The 19,016-nt window shown below is 38.7% G+C and overlaps 1 protein-coding gene across 1 annotated transcript in view; it reads right to left on the bottom strand.

Moving 5' to 3' along the window:
* Window positions 1–19,016, bottom strand: part of SKAP1 (src kinase associated phosphoprotein 1) — a 242,398-nt gene that overhangs the window by 208,268 nt on the left and 15,114 nt on the right. The window contains exon 2 of the mRNA XM_007465111.1: window positions 6,685–6,710. The gene's annotated coding sequence lies outside the window, so the exon portion shown is untranslated. The remainder of the gene's footprint in view (window positions 1–6,684; window positions 6,711–19,016) is intronic.

The following is a 19,016-nucleotide window of genomic DNA, read 5'->3' as shown; positions in this document are numbered from 1 at the left end:
TTTTCGTCCCAGTTTTATTGATATGTAATTAACAGATTTTGTTAGTTTTAGATGTACAGCATAGTGATTTAATACATGTATATATTGAGAAAAATTTTTTTGATTTTCCATATCCTTTAATGAATTGAAAATATATTAACAGAAAAGATTCCCCCCTCCAAGACTGTAAGTTTAGTCAACATCCATCACCTCACATAGCTACAATTTTTTTCTTATGATGAGAACTTTTAAGATCTACTCTCTAAGCAACTTTCAAATACACAATACAGTATTTTTAACTACAGTAAGCTTTATTAAATAAAAAAGTTAAGTATGCCAGAGCAAAAATTTCAAACATTGTAAGAAGGCATGTAATGAAAGCCCATCTTCCCTCCCTTCTCTTGGTTCTTCTCTCCAGGAGCAACCATTGTTATGTTTCTTGGGTATTCTATGAATTTTCTATCTAAATGTAAGAAGTGTCTGTGAGGGCAGTATGTATTTTTTTAAAACAAATGGTAGCATATGTCCTGTTCTGTATCCTGCTTTTCCTCCTAATTATTTATCTTGGAGGTTGCTTCATATCAGCACAAATAGATTTATCTCGCTTTTATTTTAACTAACTTTTAGCCAAAAAAAAAATAATTCATGCACATGGTGAAAATTCAAATAGTACCAAAAGATATAAATAATGAAGATTCTCTCTGTACTCACACTGATACCCCCCTCAACAGGACTACCACTGTTAGATTCATGTATATCCTTCCAAAAATAGCCTACACACACAAAAAAAGCAAGCACATGTACACGCATGTGTGTGTACGCGCGCACACACACACACACACACACACACACAGTACACTGTCCAAATTGCCCTCTTCATTTAACAATATGCCTTGGAAACAGCTCCATGATACACATATATATTCCTTTAATCTCTATGCAGCACTCCATTAAATGCATGTAACATACTTTTTTTAACTAGTCCCCTATTGCTGAACATTTAGGCTGTCTGGAGTCTTCCAAACAATAAACAATGCTACAAATGAACATCCTTGTGTATAATATATTGTGTAGGGAATACAGAAGGCAGCAGCATCTGATTCAGATGATTTCTTCTTTTGCCTGCATGAAAGTCAGTTCTTTTTCTTATGTCTCAAGATCTTATATCCTAGGATAGGACACCTACAAAGGACATAAAAATCTTAGAAAATTTTTATGTTAAAAAGAAAAAAAGTGAGTCCTTTTATTTTAAAAAAATTAACTCTCTTTGACAGTAGCTGCCAAACAGTGCATTAATTTTAAAATGCATCATTGCATTATTCCACTCTTAAAAAAACCCAACCAGTAGATGTATAGGAAGTAAAATATTTGAAAAGGTATCAAAGTCAGTAATTAATTTCAAAAACAATGTGTGTGTATATGTCCACCTTCTACAGATTAATTTGTATAAAATGTAGCAAATAAATAAAGGAGGAAAAAGGTCCAAAGGAAGTCAAGTCACAAAAGCAGCTGTCAAGATTGCTGATGCTAAAAGTTTGGGCTAAAGCCAAAGGCAGGAGCATTCGTCCTGTGTACATTTCCCCCTATTAAATCCCCAAAAGACATGGAAAACATTCTGGAAGATTTCTTTTTAAAAAGTAGTATAGGTTAGGATATTCTAGGTTCATAACCAACACTTGTGTTTATAAAATATTAGCATTCCAGGAATAGTGATAGAAAGACACTTAACAGTAAATTACAAATATTGTAAATTCAGACTTTTTCTTACATTTGCAAACACGTCATAAATTTTGGCTATGTTTCTTTGTGTAAATCCTACTTATGACTGTGCTAAAACCTTTTGGCATGAAGGCAAAGAGTATTTTCATAAATAAAACAGTAAAATCACTGTACACTCCATTAATTCAAAAACACTTCTCTTCAACTTCAAAGGGAAACCTTTCTATCCTTTTTTAGTGCTAAGATGGTGTTTCTTTGCTGCTTTAATGGCTTGCTTCTTGTAGTTGTCATAACTACATGCTCCAAGTATGTGATAGTAAGAGACGAGAAGGTGACATCTATGCTTCGATTCAACATGTCTCAGACATTACAGAGCAATAAGCTCATAAATCTAACCTCCGAAGTGCCTACTAATAAAAAGTCTGCACACATCCTTTAAATGCAAAATCTCACAAATATATACATGGTGAGTTAAATGGCCCTACACCAGGATTAAGCTGGAATGGATGAATTTTATGGAAAGATATGTGAAATATATATTATCCAAGTTCCACACATGGATTTACTTGCATAGTCCTACTTTGAAACATAAACATAATACTTGCTACCACTTCAGGAAGTGCCTACCAAGTGGCAAGCACTCCTCATGAGTTCATCATCTCATTAAAATTCATTACAACTCACAATAAGTGCGAAGTAGATATTATTAGCAAAATTTTGTAGATGAGGGGAGGTTATGTAACTTGTCAGAGCTCACAAAGCTTGTTAGTAGAAGAGCTGGGATTCAAATTCAGGTCTGATTTCAAAGCTCATGCTCCTTCCTTCACAAAACACTAAACTTGAAAAAAAACTTTTTTTTTTTTAATTGGGATATAGTTGCTTTACAATGTTGTGTTAGTTTCTGTTGTCCAGAGAAGTGAATTAGCTATATGTATACATATATCCCCTCTTTTTTGGATTTCCTTCCCATTTAGGTCACCACAGAGAAGGTAAAACTAATATTGTTGTTTAGAAATTCGACCCATATCATGTTTTGAATATCTGATTGCTGAAATGGTAAAAGTTCCATGGCAAAGATTCCAATAAATTTTCTTTGTAACTTTAAGTGAATTTAAGTAGAGAAAAAGTTCTCCAAGTAAGCAGGACTTGAATTATCAAAGGAATCTCAATCTTATTAAAAAATAAAAATAAAAAGCCTTTCCCATGTTTTACAATTGTACTTGAGCCCATTAAAAGAACTCTTTCATTTATGTTCCTTCTACATTAAAGTAATAAATTATTTGGATTATATATATATTTTTTCCTGTTTCATTATTTTTAAGTAAACTTCACTCAGGAAGTTGACAGTAGACCAATAAGACAATTTAGGTGAAAATGTGAGGGAAAGAATTACCAATAACACAACCATAAACAGAAACTACACCATGTCCAGGTACCGTGCTAGGGCTTTAACATATTACTACCAGTCCTCAAGACAACCCTGCAATGAGACAGTAAAATACAGCAATGAAGATATTGGGCTCTGGAACTATTAATGAGCATGTAGTTTCTTATTGGGGTGATGAAAACGTTCTGAAATTAGATAATGGTGATGGTTGCACAACTCAATGATCATACTAAAAACCACTGATGTGCACTTATAAAGGGTGAATTTTTTGGCATGTGAATTATATCTTAATAAAGCTGCTATTTTTTCTAAAAAGAGTATATACTATGAAGTCAGACTGACCAAGTTAGAATCCTTGAGGGGAATGGTCTTGAGCAACTCTCTTAACTACTCTATGCCTGAGTACCCACATCTATCAAATGGGTATATTAACACTACCTATTTCATAGGGTTGTTCTAAGGGTTAAATAAGATAATGCATGTAAAGTACTTAGTACAGTGTCTGGCACATCCTCATTTTATAGATAAGGAAGCCAGGGTTCATAGAAATGAAGCAACTTACTAAGTTCACATAACCTTTAGCTAAATGGTACAGGTGAGATTTGAGCCCAGGTCTGTCAGGCCTCAATGTCCATGTTCTTTCTACCATGCCATGTTTCTTCTCCAGAACAGGGACAAAACTCTCCCTAATGCTATTCAATGATCACTCCTCCATCACATTAAACCTGGGATTGAATGGAATGATGGATAAGAAACGTTTTGCTGGAAATCCTTCTCTAGGTCTAGGCAGTCCCCTCTCCCAAGCATCTTTCTTTAAAGGTTACCTTTGCAGCACATTATGTCAACTCATCACTTATATAACCAGATGTTTAAATGTGTGCTAATAAAGAGATTAGTAAATAAGAGATCTTTTATAATTAAGGACTATTTTCCTTCTAGGCACCAGACTCTGGTCCAAATATCCTGAAGAACACAAATGTGTATTTAGGCAAATGAAGAGAGTTAATCAAATTCATCCCATCATCTTCCTGCACAAAGATCCTGCCATAGATAAAAATGCTAGGAAAGTATGGGACCACCATTTCTGTCCTTTCTCACTTTCTTGCCAATACTACCTAGTCTTCCAGGGCTCTTAAAATCCTTCTGCCATTTCTTCTCCTTATTACATATTCCTATTCTTTTCATAATTCTAAATTGTCCTATAGTACCTTATATAGACCTGCTACTGCTCTCACCCACCCTACATTTCAAAAGCAAACAATCTACTAAGATCTGCTCAGAAGGGCCAGGTAAAAGATACTCCTTCCTCTTCTATCCCCAGAAAATGTCTTAGTGGGAGGAGCAAAGCTGGGGGCAAGACACATAAGTATGGGTTTTACTATTTGATCTTTCCTTACATTTACTTCCAAATGAGCAAAGAATTTGCTACAGATATCCAATCATTGTCAAGAAGTAAATATAGTTTTCTGCTCTAAATAAACTCTTTTCAATTGTCCCCTTGGCTGCTCTACCTCTGCTCTCTTTCTAAGAGAGAAAGACTGTGTAGAGGTTGCCCTATGATGGAAGATGACTACAGTACCACTATTCGAAGAATTTGGTAAGATGTGTCCTTTGCCTTTTTAGCACCAGTCCCTTGTGTTAAGCTCCAAAATTATTTTCTCTTCTCAACGCATTACTATACCACATCTCTGACATTAATTCTTCATTTCTCCTTTAGGTAAGAAATTCTACCTTCACAGTTCCATTCATTTCTGCCAGTTCACATTCATGTTCTGCCCCCTGTGGATTTTGGTTAACGTCTGTTAAACACTGAACTATAGGGCCATTCCTTGAATAGCATATTTCACATTTTGCAAAGCAAACTGCTACATTATTACATATCATTCTCCATTCTCAATCTATGTTTTCAGCCATAAATGCTTTAGGACAGTGAGATATATAGTAACACCATATCACATTATTTAAAATATTATAAATACTATGACTTTAATTTACAAGAGTTTAAAAGCTTTAAAAGTTTTTTTATTCCTTAAAATTTGCCTTTTTTTTTTTTTTTTTTTTTTTTTTTTTTTTTTTGCGGTACGCGGGCCTCTCACTGCTGTGTTACGGAGCACAGGCTCTGGATGCGCAGGCTCAGCGGCCATGGCTCATGGGCCCAGCCGCTCCACGGCATGTGGGATGTGGGATGTGGGATGTGGGATGTGGGATGTGGGATCTTCCTGGACCGGGGCACGAACCCGTGTCCCCCGCATCGGCAGGCAGACTCTCAACCACTGCTCCACCAGGGAAGCCCTAAAATTTGCTTTTAAAGAAAACCTTATATAGACTTGAAAGAATGAGCTAGGAAAATTTAAACTTTAATAAAATTCGTATCATTACTCTCAGTTTGAATTTTTTAAGGTATTACTGCTCACTGAGACTGGATACACTGACAATGTTGAGAATAAAAAATGTTGGATGGGCTTCCCTGGTGGCGCAGTGGTTGGGAGTCCGCCTGCCGATGCAGGGGACACGGGCTCGTGCCCCGGTCCGGGAGGATCCCGCATGCTGCGGAGCGGTTGGGCCCGTGGGCCGTGGCCGCTTGCCCTGCGCGTCCGGAGCCTGTGCTGTGCAGCGGGAGAGGCCACAGAGGTGAGAGGCCCGCGTACCGAAGAAAAAAAAAAAAAAAGTTGGAAAAGTTTGCAATTGGTTAAAAAATGTTATAGAGCAAAATAGTTCATAAAGCTATTTTAGATTTTCAAGTTTAATCTAAAACTCTCTGTGATTTTCTGAGAAGATAAAAATCTCCCATTTATAACAAGTTGAGATCATTAATATTCAGAATGATGTTTCTGACATTCTCAACCAGTGTACTAAAAATAAAGAATGCATATACTTTAAAGACAACCCCTCAAACTGAATTCAGAAAAAATTTTCAATTTTGAACCTTTTAAAAATGTGCTCTATTCCTGTCTTTTTTTTTTTTTTCAATTTTGCACACAGCTGTCTGTTGTACTTTTTAGAATCATGCCAGATGCTGGGTTTATCCAGCAAAAGCAGGAAAACAATGGTTTGAAAGCAATTAGAAGCACTGAGGCTGCAGTGAGGCTCATATTAAAATGTGATAACACTGTTCCAGTGGGAATTTCAACACTACTCCATTTCTGACATTTTTCTGTTGCCAGACAGGCGGCCTGTGTAGAACAGCACTGTGATCGAGGAGGTAACATACTGGAATTTATTTCTGGAGCAAATGAAGGATTAGCTGAGTTGGGGCCCTCCCAAGGCTTTTATTATGGACTCGGCCACCATTTTATTTGAATGCCAGTGGATCCTGTTGGCATCAAACCAAGCTCAAGGAATAAAAGCATATTAAAGCTTTGGTCCTATAAAATAATCTAGCACTAATCCATTCAGAAGGCAGAAGCATCAGGGCCTCTTGTTGCTAAAAAGCTGGGCAGGGGGGCCCAGCAGGGTGAAGGTTAATTAAACACTCCACTAACTTTCCTCAGAAATGGCTAATGCCACTCCATGGAGAAGCTTATTTAGAAGATGCAGAAGTAAACAATACCATCTACACATTTTTAGTATAAAACCATAAACGGTCACAGAGGACTCACCTTGGGGCTGAAAATTCCAAAAGTACCTGAAATAAAAGGAAAAAGAATGCAGATGAACCAAACTTGTATTTCTCAATCTTGGTTGGCATATGGTAGCTATAGCACCCAGTCCAAAAAGCTTCCTAAATAGTCAGTAACTAGCCAAAGTCACTACCTACTCTAAGAAAAACCAAAGGGCTGTCCCTGCGATTTGAAAAATACTTAAAGGCTTGAAAGGGACATTTAACTCGCTGTACCACCTTATGTAAGCTTGACTTGAGAGCTGGAAAGGTCCTAAAATGTTACCTAGTCATGGTCCAGGGTTTCTTATAAGGAACTCTGCAGGCTTTGAGCAGGAAAGTTCCTTGTTGTGACAACCTGTCCTGTGTATTACAAGACAATCAGCATCACTGGCCCTGGGCACCAAAAACCAGTGGCATCCCCAGTTGTTATGACAACTAAAACCCCCCCCCCCCAACACATCCCCAAATACCTTCTAGCCTAAATTCTTAATTTTACAGGTGAAGTGTGACAACTGATTCAAGGTTACCTAATGTTTTAGTGTCTGAGCCGAGACTGGGGCTCTTGCAGTCCACTCTGTCATTCTATCTCCTCTTTTATTTTGGGAAATGATCAGCAAAACCGACAACCCTTAAAGTCTTAAACCAAATGAAATGGCAGTAGCAGCAAGGATCGTTTGTAAGTCACTTATTTGAAATCTAAATTGCTTTCCCCCGACAGAAGCGATGCTATATACGGTGGCTACCCACAGAAGCCTATTGCACTTTGGATTCCATTTCCTCCCGCCTTCACAGGGACCTTACATTATTCGATATCGATTTTCTCTTGTATAAATTCAACCTCTTCTTCTCAGTGTGGCCCTTTCCATAAGCATTTATGATCATAGAAAAATAAAGCAAACCTTCCCTCACCCCCTTCATATCCCTCCATCTGCTGTCCTTTTCCCTTCACATCACAGTGAAATTTTCAAAAGTGGTGTCATAGTTTCTCCTTATTTCCTCACCTCCCACTCACTCCTCATCAGACTCCAATCTTGCTTACAGTCACCACACATGAATTCTTGCTATGAACATAGTGACCTCTATGTCTCTAAATAGAAAGAAAATTTTTCTATCCTCATCTTGACTTCCCAGGAGTGTACATGTGTATAAAAGCATTTTTTCCTAAGGAGAAAGTCCACAGCTTTTAGCAAGTTCTTAAAAAGATTCATAATCCAAAAAAAGATTAGGAAAACGGTAATACATTGGTGATAATGGTGTGTCTTCCAGTACATACATGACTGAAATAAGGTGTGGCTACTTTAGGGAAGAACACCAGCCCAGTGAGCACCTAGGTTATTTCTTTATAAGATAAAAATTCAGAAAATGGAGAGGAAGGAGATATGCGGGGAGTGTGTTGCCATAATCCAGAGGTGAATCTGTGGGAAATAAGCAGAGTTGAGGAAGAGAAGGTGAAGAAACCTTGCGATTGACTTTTCTTGTTCCTGTTCTTTCTCAGAACAGTTCTGGGCTAGCAATCAGGTAAATGAATGTAAGATGCTTGGGTTAGAGGGCAGGGAAAGTTCAGAACAGCTTTGACATCTTCAGTGGAAAAGGGGAGAGGGGATAAGAAAAAGATGGGTGGGAAATGTAAAGGTGCAACATCTGGGGGAAAGGGCATCCATGTTGACTTAAGGGCATATGTAAGTTGAAACTGTCTGTAACTTAAATAATTTGTTTATATTAGTATGATGGGTTAATCTCCACCTAGCAGACAGTGCAGCTTCCCACTGAACCTGGCCACTGTGAAAAGTTTTCCATAAAACTCTAGTCTGTAAAACACAGCCAATTAAGCAAATTATCAAAGGTGAGCAATTTTCCATCTTCTGTTCCTATTTTTCCATCTTCTTTCAAGGCATTGCCTTGGCCCCTGATTCCAATCATTACCCAAACTCTAATTCAATATAAATAGAAATTAGGGTGTTAGCGTGTGCAAATTGTGCGTGCGCACTCCTCCTTCCAAAATGTTAATGATGGCAACAGAAAGAACTTTACTAACAAATGTTGTTTCCATTTATTGACCCAGAAAAAAACTTAGCCATGCCCTGGCAGTTAAAGGGCCAACTCATGGCAAATTGTTAAATAGATAAAATGTTACTAATGATCTCCCTCTCTTCTTTTATCTGCTCCCCCCATAATCCCCACTCCAACTCACACACATATTTTCAGTTCCCTTCTCTACCTACTGTAAAGTGTCCTGGTTTCCTGGTTTCTCTTGTTAGTTAAGAAGATGTTATATGTTCACACATACTAAGTATTGCTTCACCCAATAGTAGTTATATCTTAAGAAGGCTGATTATGGAGAAAGAATTAAACTTAACAGATAAATTAAATTTAATCCAATGAAGTGCCAGGTCTATCTAGTTGACGTTAAATAGCAGAATCTGCTTTATTCTTGATGATACTGTAATTAAATATTTCTGTCTATAAAAATCATATGTAGAACTTGATGTGGAATGACATAAAGTGGAATGTTAGTTCCCTTCTTTCTCAAGAGGTATAAAACTATCCTGATAACCTACCTCTTTTCCCTCTCTTCTTATTTTAACTATTAATTATGTAACAACCCTAAAGAAAGTCTGTTCGTGTGGGCGCACACACACACACACACACACACACACACACACACACACACCCCTCTATCCCACAGCTCACAGAGGATACTTCTAAAAAGCAAGGCCAAAAGGTGAGCAATCTCATCCCTCACTGGAGAGTGCCACGTATTATTCTCTGCTGGACACATTTGAGGTCTTGATCTTGTCTTGTTAAATATATCCTATGGATGGCCTTCATCACATTCTCTGGAAAGATGATTCCACACTAGAGAATTCTACACTCTTTAGGAGGCATTAGTCAAATCCTGCCAACATCTTCTAATTCTCATCCTTCACTCTGAAAACAATTATGCCTTAACCAGAGACTCCAACAAGTCTGAAAGTAGAAATTTTAAACCAAAATACAAAGACCACAATAGAAGTATATAGAAGAAAAAGCATGCAAACACACACAGAGTTGTGTTTATCCTAAAAGCCTCTAAGAATTTCCTATCAGGGCTGAGCAGATAGATGAACAAACACTTCTTTAATCTTCTCTTTGAAGCTTCAGCTTCAATATGAAAGGGAAGCTATCACTCCTCTGCAATATCCATACTCAGCGTCACCAGGTCCATGCAAATGATATTTGGAACTTGAAAAAGATGAGTACAGAATGAACAGAGAGAAAATGCTGCAACCATATTGATGACGACGATCTTCACATTCAGTCAAAATAAATCCATCTTAACTTGTGCCTCCAAAAATGAAAATGGAAGAACAAGATTTCACAGCGTTTAGTCTACGGCATAGAATAAAGTCTTGAAAATTTAGGGTTATATTACATGCAAAACAAAATTTGCTATTTGTGGTTTTTTTAAATTAAAGAGGTTTTAATTGAACTTTGGTTTAAGGAAAAGTGCAGCAAATATAAAATGAACCCACAATATTGAGGGAGTCTTGATGAACAGCTGCAGCTGTAGCAGCAGTAGTAATAGTATGATAATAATAATGCTAAGATTTTTAAAACATATTGTTGGGCACTGTTTTAAGCACTTCCCTTATATTAACTCACTTCCTCCACACTCTAACCCTGTTATTATGACCATTTTATAAATGAGGAAACCAAGGCCTCAAGAGGTGAGATAACTTGCCCATGGTTTCAAAGCTAGTAATCAAGGCAGACGAGTTTCGAATCCTAGCGACTAGTTGCAGAACAGGAACTCTAATAAGAAATTAAGTTTTGGGACTTCCCTGGCGGTCCAGTGGTTAAGTCTCCGCGCTTCCACTGCAGGGGGGTGTGGGTTCATCCCTGGCCGGGGAACTAAGATCCCATGTGTCACGTGGCACAGCCAAAAAAATAAAAAAATTTTTTTAAAAAGAGGAAAGTTTTGAAAATACAATCTAACTTAAAAACACTCAGCAAAATGAATTCTTTCTCTAAAGACATTTTATTATTGTAACAGAATTCAGTCACTTAGTCAACAAATATTTATTTTATGTCTTCTATATGCTTTGCTCTGGTGCCACGGATGAAATGGTGACTGAAATAGATATGGTCCATCTAAGATTATACTTCAGTATCTTTTAAATTGCAATCATACTGTTCTAGTTTGCCACCCAAGATTCACAGAATATTAGATTTCTCCTAAAAATGAGGATATTGACTTTTTCTTTTTTTTTTGCGGTACGCGGGCATCTCACTGTTGTGGCTTCTCCCGTTGCGAAGCAACAGGCTCTGGACGCGCAGGCTCAGCAGCCATGGCTCACGGGTCCAGCCGCTCCGCGGCATGCGGGATCCTCCCGGACCGGGGCACGAACCCGCGTCCCCTGCATCGGCAGGCGGACTCTCAACCACTGCGCCACCAGGGAAGCCGAGGCTATTGACTTTTAATCATTAGTTTGGGGTTTCAGGGTGGGTGTCAAATTCTTGACCATGGAGCTAACCAATAAACATGGTTATTGAGATTAAAATACTCAGAGCTTTGCCCACTCAGCTAGCTAATTAGATAGATCCTGGTGAAGTAGGTAAGACAACTGTAACTATCCTCATGTTACTGGAAATATCTAAGAAGGAAAAATAATTCCATTTCCGAATTATAGTAAAACAATGTATTCAGCAAGTAAGATACGCTAGGTATTGTGCTAAGTATACGTTTTACATGTATTATTTTATTTAATCTTCATCATAATCCTATGAGGTCAGTACTATTATTATCCCCATTTTACAGATGAGGAAACTAAGACTCAGGAATGTCAAACAAATTGACCGGGATCATGTAGCTATTACGTGGCAGAACCAAGATCTGTATCCAGGACTCCTTGGTTCCAGAGCCCAAGCTCTTAAATTTCATATTAACTGCATTTCTATTGGCTGTAATATAGAAAACAAATCTAGTATTGAGAGAAGGTATAATTGTTGTGTCAGACAGCCTAATATCAGGGAGTAATCAGTTCAGAGGTCTTTAATTTGGAGTCAACTATGGACTCAACTATTTGAGCTTGAGGAGATTCATGAACTCCTTAAAATTATGGGTGAAAAATAATATGTGTTTTCTTTTCTCTTGAAAAAGAGTCCATAAACTTCATCAGATTTCCAAAAATGTGACTAACTCTCTGCCTCCAAAATGATAAGACCCCCTGGGTTAGATGCATAGGATTATAATGGCATTATAAACCTAGCTATGCAGAAAGGCCAACATCTGTAATGTTATAAATCTAGAACATCTAGATGAAAATTTTTTGCAACTAAAGCATTAAAAGTGTGATTTTACCTGTGACTTACAGAAATTTAAAACCTATCATACATTCTCTGTCTTGGTAAACCACCTGTTAAAAAAAATCAAATCTCTTCTTGATGACTTACAGATATCCACATTTGAACTTCAGTTTTTTGCACAAAAACAGTGGTGTCTTCTAAATGGACAGGCTATCTGCAATACTCAGTGTCCAGAGACCTCTATTTCCCTCTTGACCATCTCTGTTCTCTGGTAATGGCTGTCTCCAAACAGACTGCAAAGACTAAAACTGAAGTGTTATCCTGGCATTAGAAATGGAATTTTAGAATTCAAATGGACACCTGGGCTTTAACGGCAAGTTAATAAGGCTAGGAAAACCCTTGTAATTGACCTTGAGCAGTGAGCCACATGGTAAAGACTGATTTACGCCCAAGGAAATGACTTTTCTGAACAACACTAATAGCCTGTGCACTGGATATTTCCTATAACCTCTTCTCTCACTTGGGAAGATTCACTTGATTTCTAATTCTCTTTCTCCTACTAGTATTCCATCTCCTACCTTGCAGAAGGAATGGGCAAGGGGCAAAGGGTAATAGGGCATGACACCCAAGAACAGAAATGGGAAAAGAGCACCATCTGGTGGAAGTCTCTGGTGGAGGCATCAGAGGACTGGGACCCAGGGGTGGGATACCAGCCTTAGAAACAGTTGGGCAAGAATGGGAAGGTCCCTGGGAGTGGTGCCGCCTGTAGTCCCTGTTCCTTCAATTCATCAGAAGTACATAACATAGTGTCTGCCTACAGGAAGCTTAAAATCTAGTCCAAAATATGAGATACTTACAACTTACATATGAAGAGATGTCAGTCTAAGACAGGAAATAAGTACTATGGTAACAACAGACAATAAGCACATAACTCAAGTAATAGAAGGACCTGTCATAAGAAAGTCCTGGGTTCTTTGCGGGGAGCTAATATTTCTGTGATCTTGAGTCTATATCCACAAATTTTAGAAACCCCAGAAGACAGCACCACAAAGTTCTCTTACAAGACACAATGGTCACAATTAAACTTTTATTTAAAAATAAACAAGCAGCCATGTACCAAAATGTTCATTGCAGCTCTATTTACAATAGCCCAGAGATGGAAACAACCTAAGTGTCCATCATCGGATGAATGGATAAAGAAGATGTGGCACATATATACAATGGAATATTACTCAGCCATAAAAAGAAACGAAACTGAGCTATTTGTAATGAGGTGGATGGACCTAGAGTCTGTCATACAGAGTGAAGTAAGTCAGAAAGAGAAAGACAAATACCATATGCTAACACATATATATGGAATTTAAGAAAAAAAAATGTCAAGAAGAACCTATGGGTAAGACAGGAATAAAGACACAGACCTACTAGAGAATGGACTTGAGGACATGGCGAGGGGGAAGGGTAAGCTGTGACAAAGCGAGAGAGTGGCATGGACATATATACACTACCAAACGTAAAATAGATAGCTAGTGGGAAGCAGCCGCATAGCACAGGGAGATCAGCTCCGTGCTTTGTGACCACCTGGAGTGGTGGGATAGGGAGGGTGGGAGGGAGGGAGATGCAAGAGGGAAGAGATATGGGAACATATGTATATATATAACTGATTCACTTCGTTATAAAGCAGAAACTAACACACCATTGTAAAGCAATTATACTCCAATAAAGATGTAAAAAAAAAAGTAATCCCCATTTCCTAGTATATAGAGAAAATAAAGTAATTTAATAAACATCGGCATTGTATGGTGAAAAAAACAAAAAAAAAACCAACATTATCTGATTTGACAGTATTACCCATGACTAAAACAAATTTTTTTAGAAGTCCATTCCCAGACAATAAAAAAGAAATAATATAAAGTAAATTAATTCAATAAAACCCTATTCACCACTAGAGTCTTCTATAACACTATCATTACATGAAATCCCTGCTATGTCAATCCAACATCCACTCTGGATATTAAAAGTAAGAAATCTAGGAGCTAAATGATTATGCCCTTTCACTGAAACACTGAAACCTACATTCTAATATTTCTTCCCCTGTGTTCTAGCGTTAACATTGCAAATTGTGGTTGTTATGACTATGCAATCCCCATACACCCTACATGTAGTAGACAACCAAGTATAACTTAATGAACTATTAAAGAAAAATGCTAGCCAGCTATGTTGTGGCAAAATAAAAGACCCTAAATGTCAGGTCAGAGTTGACGTTTCTTTCTCTTTGTGCAAATAAAAGGGAGCAACTGAGGGGTGTGTTGGTTTGCTTGTTTTTAGGGTATAATGTCCACAGTGATCAGATCCAGCAGAAGTGTGCATCCTGGATGGGAGAGAGCGAAGGAGGGAAGCAGTTTAGGAAGCTGCTGGAGAGCAAAAGAAGGGACAAGAGATTTGATAACAGATGTGGAGGCAGGTTGGGAATGGAGAGTCAGGAGGAAAGTCAGAGATGTCTTTTGGTTCCAAACGTGTGTATTGAGAGAAAACAAGGTAGAACTCACATACAAAGAAATCTAGCTGATTATCATATTTTAATCTGTACTATCTTTAGCTCTTGCCCTGCCATTTTTGTCACGGTTGATACTTAGAACTAATTTGTTTTTTCGTTTGTTCGTTTTATTAATTTTTATTGGAGTATGGTTGCTTTACAATGTCATGTTAGCCTCCACTGCACAACAAAATGAATCAGCCACACACACACAGATATCCCTTCCCTTTTGGATTTCCCTCCCATGTAGGTTACCACAGTGCATTAGGTAGAGTTCCCTGTGCTATACAGTATGTACCCATCAGTTGTCTACTTTATACATAGTATCAATAATGTATATGTGTCAATCCCAGTCTCCGGATTCCTCCCACCCCACCCCTTTCCCCCTTGGTATCCATACATTTGTTCTCTATGTCTGTGTCTCTATTTCTGCTTTGCAAATAAGATCACCTCTACCATTTTTCTAGATTCCACATATATGCATTATTATAGGATATTTTTCTTTCTGACTTACTTCACTCTGTATGACACTCTCTAGGCCCATCCACGTCTCTACAAATGACCCAACTTCATTCCAGAACCTAACTTGTTTTATTTTTTGCTTACTTCAGGTTAATAGCTACCCTTAGACCACTGAGACTCTTAGTTATCTGATTGATGAATAACTGATAACTGTATGACTCTGTGACTGAGGACCATATACTCATTGAATTTTACAGCCGGAAGGACATCGAAGGTCATTTAACCCGGCCCCTCACTTTACAGATGAGAAAAACGAAGCATGGAGAGGTTATCTGATTGCACCATAAGAGTTTAAAAATCCACATTGTGGAGCTATCACAGTTTATCTTGTGCAGAATCAGGAACAGGTTCAAAAACATGATATTCATTTGAAAATTCCTTTGATATTTTTCTTGTTATGAACATGGTCACTTTATTCACCTGAGAGCAAATGTTACACAAAATTTTTAAGCTGGACTAGTTCCTAGGGCTCCTCCAGGCAGTGTGGATTTGTGAACATTAACATGTCAACATACCTATATCTCAAGTTATGAATACTCCCACACAGTAATAAATCTCCACTATTTGCCAGACACTCTGTGAGGAACTGAGAGGACAGAAAGCCTAAACTGTGGGCCAGTTTGGCTGGAATTATGCAAAATTGTGCAAAAGTGGTGTGATTGACCCAAAACACACCCAAGGTAAAACTTGGAGCCAGAAGAACCCAGGTCTGGGTAATTCCAGAACCCATCTTACTGCCTAGAGATGAAAGTTGCTGGGGGTGGATCTGGGGTTGGATATTGGAAGATGGCTGGCGGTGGTGGTGGGGGGGAGCGGGGGGAGAAGGGTCACCGAGAGGCCAGGCCCAGGATGCAGAGGGAGGCCAGGCAGGGGGGGCCAGGCCCATCAGAGCAGGTGGCAGAGGCCCAAAGCAGACATGTTTGAGGAGGGGGCAGGGCAGGATTCTGAGTGGGTTCCAACCTGAAAGTTTTTGTTTTATCTTGTGAAACAGGCTATAATGTCATGCAAGAGTGAGAGGGGATATGATAAGGTAAAGACTGCTGAAGATTTGAGGGGGAAGAATACTGAGGAAAATTGGAAAGGTTGCTGATATGGGGCATGTGAAATAACTGCCAGGCATCATTAAGGGGTGAGCTGAGGTTGGAGACTAAGATTTACTGTGGCAGCAGTCCAACTGTGTAATTTTTCTCCAGCACTGATTATCTGCCCAGGTATAAGATCAGAAAAAGTGGACAGTTTAATTGATCCAAGGTTAGAACTTTTCTAGGCTTGTAGGATGAAAGGACAAGAGAGTAAGAGAAGACTGGAGGGGCACGCCATGGAGCTTGGGCTGGCCAGGGAAGAAACCAAAGGCCCAAGACTAGACTATAACATCTGTACACATTAAATACTTTTAACAATCAATTAAAATATTCAAAAACAGGAGATATCATTACTCTACTCTTCTTCTCAGGACTGTTCTTTGTCCCCAAAGTCCCAAACCTCTCCTATCTCATGTTCCCTGTTTCAATGGCTGACAACTTCATCTACCCAACTGAAACTTAGGAATCATCCTTTACCTCTTTCTCTATTCTATGTACATCCCATCATTCACAAAGACCTGGAGATTCTACTCCCTTCATATATTTTTAATCTATCTCCTCTCCCTCTCTACGGGCATTGAATTCACTCAAGTCCTCAAAATGCCTCACCCAGATCAATACAACCATGTCCCAAGTGATCTACCTGCCACCTTGCTCCTCTCTGACCCATTCCCCCCAGTGCTGATGGAGAAAGAAGTGCAGTGACCGTGAAGAGCAAAGGCTCTGCAGACACGTCTGGGTTGGAGTCCCAGCATCTTCATCTTCTAGCTGTGAGACTGTACCTACAGCCTCAGTTTCCTCATCTTTAAAATATAAATAATAACCATACCTGTCTTGTATGGTTCTTGGGAGGATTAACTGAGATGATACACACAGAGAACTGAGCATTAGGCCTGGCACCTGGCAGCCTTCAATAAATCTCAACTGTTATGTCATTGGCACCATCATTATTCTAACAACCTAACAACGTGCAAAGCCAAGTCTTAACATTCCCCTGCTTGAAATCCTTCAGTGGCTTACCCCAGCCTGGTCCTGCCCTGCTCTGCTCATGCTTCTGCTCTTACATGTCGCAGCTCTCTCTGCTGGCACACTTTCCCCTTCAGGCCCCTTCCTCTCCTAGTGAACCCTTGATGGTCCTTCAAGGCTCAGCTCAGCCTCCTGTGTTAGGTGCTCCCCCAGCACATACGTGCACTCCCCTCAGCAGCATCTGTGTACTGCACCACAAGCTTCTTGTCTCTCTATGTCACTAAGCCCTCAACGGGCAGTAGCACAGAGCTTGCTAAATAAGTGAACAAAGGTGAGAAGCAGAAGCGCCGTCTGAGTTCAGCATGAGTAGAGCACAGAGTACATTTCAGGGAGGGGTGGAGACAAGGTTGGAGAGGCAGGCAGAAGGCAAGGCTCTCTAAGCAATGCTATGGAGTGTGGATTTTATCCCAAATAAGATAGGGAGAGGTATCCTCCTTTTCCTCTAAATTATTCACACAAAGGTAAGAGGGGGAAAAAAGAAATCAAAGGAAGGGAAGAAAAGGAAGAAGAGAAAGATAAAAATAAGTAAACTTTGTTAAACTAAAACCTTCATCCAAATGAAGATTTAATACAAACGCTAAAGCTACTGACACAGATTAATTGAAAAATAACAGAATTCTAATTAAAGACATAATATTATTTCACTCATTCACACTGCACCAAAATTTGAATAAATATATAAAAACAGAATCTAGAAAGCAGGCTTCTACTGGTAACCACTCTAAGAGCTACAATGCATTACTGAAATTTAAAAAAAAATCCTCCTATCCTTAAGTGTACACTTCCTTCCAGTTAAGAACTGAGATGTACACAAAAATTCAGAAGTCATTTTAAAATTATTTCAGTTTTGCCCTCAACTTGACTTTTTTTTTCTAATTGTACAAGATTCTATGCTAAAATATCATTCTTTCCCATTTATTTCTTTGTACAGTACTTACAGCAGCCATAGTTAAACCCTTACGTAAGGTATCCAGTTATCCAAATCATAAAGTAGGGAAGTGATTTAGATCTAAAGGCTAATGACTATGTGACCAGTTCTACTGCTGTATCAATACAGGTCAGGGGTCACCAGCAGTTCAACCACAACAACTAGTCAATCCCAGGACAGTGGTTCTGTCCCACTTCAAGGGATTCTCCAGCATCAAAAATGTCTCCAGATGTTGCCAGGCCACAGGGAAGCACTTAAGACAGCGGGCAAACATCAGGACAAGGAAAGGACCAAGACTATTTGTTCTGACCATATCTCCATCCCTCATCCTAGAAGCTAATTAGGTTGAAATGTTGTCAGCTACTGGCTGGCCCTAAACCCTGCTGATAAGATTTTCCTGTCAGCCATCCCCAGTCATATTGGGGGACCCTCCTTACCACCCAAACCAACCGCCTACTCACACTTCCAGTCAAATCCTTCTTCCTTTGTTCCCCTGTTAAAATACAGTTTAAAACCAAAGTAGCTACTTACCAAACAAAAATAGTGTCCTCTAATAGAGACTTTTACACATACTTGTCTGATTTTAGAATCTTCTGGAACCCTAATTGAAACACGAATTCCCCAATGTTCACACCAGACCTACTAAATTAGCATGTCCAGGGTAGTGACCTAGAAGTCTGTATTTTTAACAAGATCCCTAGGTAATTCACATGATGGGGCAAGTCTGTAGAACACTATAAAGGATATGGGTATTTTATAAATGGTTTCCTGTTAAGGGAATTATAGACAGGCAGCCCTCAGCTCAAGTATAGAGTGTATTCCAAAATTCATTTCCAGTTGTTTGGACCTTGAAATGCATTTTCGTAAAGAAACAAAGTAAAAGATGATGTTAAGTTTTCTGGATATGCTTTTAAAAAAAAACAATTAAATCTTGTTAATAAATCTGAGATATA

This window comes from Lipotes vexillifer, unplaced genomic scaffold (assembly GCF_000442215.2).
Source record: "Lipotes vexillifer unplaced genomic scaffold, Lipotes_vexillifer_v1.1 scaffold591, whole genome shotgun sequence".
Taxonomy (NCBI): Eukaryota; Metazoa; Chordata; class Mammalia; order Artiodactyla; family Lipotidae; genus Lipotes; species Lipotes vexillifer.
Note: the sequence above shows the minus strand (reverse complement) of the source record. Positions and strands in the feature narration are given on the sequence as shown.